Source organism: Mya arenaria, chromosome 9 (assembly GCF_026914265.1).
Source record: "Mya arenaria isolate MELC-2E11 chromosome 9, ASM2691426v1".
NCBI classification, from domain to species: domain Eukaryota; kingdom Metazoa; phylum Mollusca; class Bivalvia; order Myida; family Myidae; genus Mya; species Mya arenaria.
In genome coordinates, this window is record NC_069130.1 from 40,271,870 (window position 1) to 40,277,869 (window position 6,000).

The following is a 6,000-nucleotide window of genomic DNA, read 5'->3' on the forward strand; positions in this document are numbered from 1 at the left end:
AAAAATGGCCGAGGAGTTCCGAATGAATAGAGAGGGTGAACTACTTCAGGACCTGATTATCTCCGGACACTGTGAAGCCAATGCGAACAACTATGATGACATACCGCTCTATCTCTCACACTTCTGGATTCTTAATATAAACATGGATGTCGAAGTGTTAAAAAAGCTGATGATGATAAACAAGGAACGTATTCAGTCACTTTACATCGTTGAATGCAATGATCAAATTAATGAGAAAGAGCTGCAGGAGGTGATCACATCCTCCTCCGATTCCCTCAAAGCAGTGAAACTGTGGTACCGTGATGGGCAGTATGACCTGTCCCAGTGTCACAGGCTGGAATATCTGGGTATAGGGGGAGACAATACAACAGGTGTGCAGGTTGATCCAACAAATATTACAACATGTTACTTACATGGTGTATCATCGAATGTTGAAATGTACATATTTAGATTATTTAAACACGATCAAAGGTGGAGTAAACTACAACGTGTTGAGTTACATTGCGTTAATAATGTCCAGTTACTTGTGGATACACTACCAAGTCTCCCTCAGTTACAAAGCCTTGACATAGAGCATACATATCTAGATGAGCTCCACCTCCTCCCTCCAGCCTCCATCACCGATATTATACTTGAGGAAGTGACAATGACAGCGGGGGCGGTGCGGAGTCGATGAAGAACATACCACACCCCATTATATGCAACATGCAGAACTGCACGGTGAAACCTGCCAGTGAGATGAAAGACATCCGAGAACATATGGACAGTTCGCCGTCATTCAAGGTTCTCAAGTTTGACGATACGTGTGAATTGCTTGATTTCAAATTCACCAAAATGCGAACAATAAGTTAAATGTTAGCATCGATTATGGGAATTCATGTTTGATGAAAAACAGTGAAACAATCAATGAAAGTGTCATTCTAATTATAGAAATATGTTATATGTCACTTTTCCACGAACTAATTATTATCAACCACTTTTTATGTGTATTCAAAGTTAATTTGATTTACAATTGTGTATTAACATGCATCCTAAAATAGATTTAACTGTACACAGCAATGTCGTTGGAGCTGGTGTTATTAAATATATTGAACATGAATGGAAACGTTTTTTTTTAATTATAGCACAAAAGTCCGTAATCAACATGTGCAATAGTAGGTTTATTAAACTTGATCGACTTAAAGAATCGCTTAATTAATGAACTCATTTTCTGTTTCAAATTGATGTCATTTGGATTAATGTTTAAGTATTTACTTCGCGAAGGGATTATTTATTAATGTGGAATATTTAGCTATTTCTTTATTCACAATGTCATTCTAGCTCAACTGTTTTTTATATTAGAGAAATATACTATACCAATAACACGTTGACTTCTTTCGTTTAATGATCTATTACATACAATTAACATTATGCTATCATGTATGGACAAATGCTAAGAGGTACCCAAACAATAAGTACATTTAATTACCTAAATAATAGAATAAACAATGGCCTATTATTTAACATGTCACACAATGTGATTATAATTGAAGAAGTTATCATAAAACGTTGAAAATATTTTTTGATTTGTATTTAATACGATTGGGATAAGAATGTGTTAGAATGATGCTAACTTTGATGATGTTGATGGTGCTGGTGATAGTGGTAACGACAATGATGATGATGATGTCGACGATGATGATGATGATGATGATGATGGTGGTGGCGATGGTGACGACGATTACAACGACGACTTCGATGAAGATGATGACAACGACGACGACTATGATGATGATGGTGTTGATGATGAGGATGAGGATGACAACGACGACGACTATGATGATGATGATGATGATGATAATAGAAAGCGGACACGTTTATCACCAGACCACTTTTCTAAGCGCAGGCGGACAAATTTATTGAGTTGGTTTATCCACAGCCTAGGAGAAAAAGTAAGCTCTATATGAAACATGATCTGCCGTGAACAAATACTATTTGACCACATCGCACTTTCGCATATCCTTACTACTATTTACGAGGTTTATCTCGAAGATTGCTGGAGATGGCCGATATGACATATCCGTACTACTATTTACGAGGTTTATCTCGAAGATTGCTGGAGATGACCGAGTTGATGCGATTGGCATTTTTCGCAAAAACATTGAGGTTCAATATTATTATATTTTTAAAGGGTTGATGTAGATCGTCTGCTTTTCGAGGAAAAACTTCCACACACGCACGCCACGAACGCGTGCGCGCACACACATACACACACACATACAAACGCACGCACACACACGCACACGCGCACGCACGCACGCACACACAAACACACACACACCCACAAACGCACACCAAAGACCCATACAGGAGCCCGATTACAGAAGCATTTTAAAATAACTTTAAAGTGACTCGCTCATTTTCTTGGACCAAAAATTAGTTTTCCCACGAAATCACCGAAATGCATCTGAAAACATTTACTTTATCATTATTTTACTCTATGATACCGAAATTGCAGAAACAAATACAGTTATAGAATATGAATATATATTTACGTTTTAGTAGGCTTCGAACCCTCGCCGGTTAAGTCAAGAAAACAGCGGGCTAGTCCAAACGGCCGCCGGAACTTTAACAATAGTGGCAGATATGTCGACTTGTTAATGATACATTGATAACATCACTTGCAAATGTCAGTCAACCAATCACGCAACACCACAGCCGTAACTAATTTTCAATCGCGTTATAAACGCTAATGGAAGGTGTCGTCTTCAAAGACGATATTTGAGCAACTATCAACATTTGCTGAATTTGTTCCAGCTTTTGATATTTATGTTTTTAACAGTCTTCACTTTATTTCGTAATTAAAACAAGTGCATTTTACAAACCATGAGCGACTCACTTTAAAATAGACATTGACATGGAAAACGATCGCAGTTTTTATATTTACATTCGAAAATCGATGTTTTATTACTAAATGCTTTACAAACACTTTAAGAAAAATGAAATATTTGACAGTGTATCAAAGAATCGAGATCTGTTCTATTGGGGATTATCGAATATGACGAAAATTGAAGACATTGATGTTAAAATTAGCTGATTCTGAGACAAGAAATTATAAAACTTCGAGTTCCTTTAACCCCTAGACAAGTGTGAATTTCTTCACTATAACCTCACTAAATGACTTCCTGGACAGCCAGGAACAAGTGTGAATCTTGAATCTCTTCACTATAACCTCACTAAATGACTTCCTGGACAGCCAGGAACAAGTGTGAAATTCTTCACTATAACCTCACTAAATGACTTCCTGGACAGCCAGGAACAAGTGTGAATCTCTTCACTATAACCTCACTAAATGACTTCCTGGACAGCCAGGAACAAGTGTGAATTTCTTCACTATAACCTCACTAAATGACTTCCTGGACAGCAAGGAACAAGTGTGAATCTCTTCACTGGTGTGATTTTTCACTATAACATCACTCCATCAATATTTATATGAAAAACGACAGAAACAAGCTCAGTAGCCAATGTTTAAACATAAACCCCGTTTAATGGCACTGGGTAAACGCCAAAGACATACAACACAAAAACTAAAAATCACAAACAAAAAACGTGGAACAACATCACAAAACTTCACAAACAACACATTGCATAAATACTATATAACAAAACTAGGCGTGTTTATCAAGGATTATTAGGTACCGCATTGGAACGGTCAGTAAAATGTATGTATGGGAGAATTTCTTCATTATAACTTCACGCTATGACTTCATACCCGGACAACCAGGAACAGTTGTGGATTACTTCACTATAACTTGACTCTATGACTTCATATCTGGACAGCCAGAAACGAGTGTGGATTACTTCACTATGACTTCACTCTATGACTTCATACCTGGACAGCCAGAAACAAGTGTGAATAACTTCACTATACCTTCCCTTAATGACGTCATACCCGGACAGTCAGAAACAAATGTGGATTACTTCACTGTAACTTCACTCTATGACGTCATACCTGGACAGCCATGAACAAGTGTGGATTACTTCACTATAACTTCACTCAATGAGTTCATACCTCGACAGCCAGGAACAAGTGTGAATTACTTCACTATACCTTCACTTAAAGACTTCATACCCGGATAGCCAGGAACAAGTGTGAATTACTTCACTATAAATTCACTTAATGACGTGATATTCGGGCAGCAAGGAACAAGTGTGGATTACTTCACTATACCTTCAATTTATGACGTCAAACTTGGGCAGCCAGAAACAAGTGTGAATTACTTCACTCTACCTTCACTATACGACTTCATACCCGAACAGCCAGAAACAAGTGTGAATTTCTTTACTATACCCCCACTGAATGACGTCATACCTGGACGGCCAGGAACAAGTGTGAATTACTTCACTTTAACTTCACTCTATGACTTTATACCCGGAAAGCCAGAAACAAGTGTGAATTTCTTCACTATGACTTAACTCTATGACTTCATTCCAGGACAGCCTGGCACAAGTGTGGATTACTTCACTTTGACGTCACTTCATGACGTCATACCTGGACAGCCAGGAACAATTGTGGATTACTACACTTTGACTTCACTCTATGACTTCATTAGCCATAACTTAAAATTCTTCAATAACATGGACATATTGTTTTAAAAAGGCATAACACCTTTCTAGAAAATCTATGTAAGAGGTTTTGTGCCCAAATTCCTCGATATACCCTTAATCCCTTATGCACCAGTCAATTGTAACCACGCCCCCCCCCCCCCAGGTCCGGGGGTATACCGGGGATAGCGGGGAAAATGGGCTGTGTTTTTACCTTCCAGGCGGCCCCGAAGTGCCGAGTGAATGCGGTGGTTTTTGGTTTTTGCGCCGAAAATAGCGGGAAATGGGCCTTACTTAGGTATCTCCGGGTGCGGGGGAATTTTGCTAGCAGTTTGTCCCCCCAAGACGGGAATTTTACCCGGGATTGGCTAGACCGAAAGTCAAAGTCCCCGCTATTCCCCGGACCTGGGGATGGGGGCGTGGTTACAATTGATTGATGCATTACAACATGATTGGGCGAGGATTAATATTTTACTTTGGGTATATTTTGTGTAATATTTACTTTCTAACTAAAGGAAAATATCATCCTGATCATCATGATCAACTGATTTGGGTTCAGTAAAATCAAGTCATAGTATTGAATTTGGCGTAATTAATTAATCTACTTCAGCTTGTTATGCATTAGCACTTTCTAGAATATCGTGGACCGTACTGGAAGTCCTGAGCTGCTGTTCAGCGTGAGTGAAATGTTAAAAGACGCTCTATCCAGGGTTAATGTCGGGCTGACTGGGCAGTCACTCAGTCATATCGAGTTGGCGATTATTGTCCTGAAGTAATTAAAAGACATTTTTAGTATACACATACATATTTATAATGGAATAATGCTTTTAAAATGCCAGAGGTTTACGTGTATCTTGTTCGAGAGTGTTTTCTTTGTTTTTTTTTGTCTTACCTGCACTCTTCTTATTGAGCGCTTTACTTGACAAATAATACACCTCAGGTCCAAGTCCAGACTCATACAAAGAAAAGACGCCTGTCTAGGGCCAATGTTAATCAAATAGTCTAAGGTTCAAGTCCAGACTCATATACATAAAAGACATCTGTCCAGTGCCCATGTTAATCAAACAGTCTCAAGTCCAAGTCCAGACTCTTACTCAGAAAAGTCACCTGTCCAGTGCCCATGTTAATCAAACAGTCTCAGGTCCAAGTCCAGACTCATACTCAGAAAAGACACATGTCCAGGACCCATGTTAATCAAACAGTCTCAAGTCCAAGTCCAGACTCATACTCAGAAAAGACACCTGTCCAGTGCCCATGTTAATCAAACAGTCTCAAGTCCAAGTCCAGACTCATACTCAGAAAAGACACCTGTCTAGGGCCCATGTTAATCAAACAGTCTCAAGTCCAAGTCTAGAGTCTTACCCAGAAATGACACCTGTCCAGAGACCATGTTAATCAAACAGTCGCAGGTCCAAG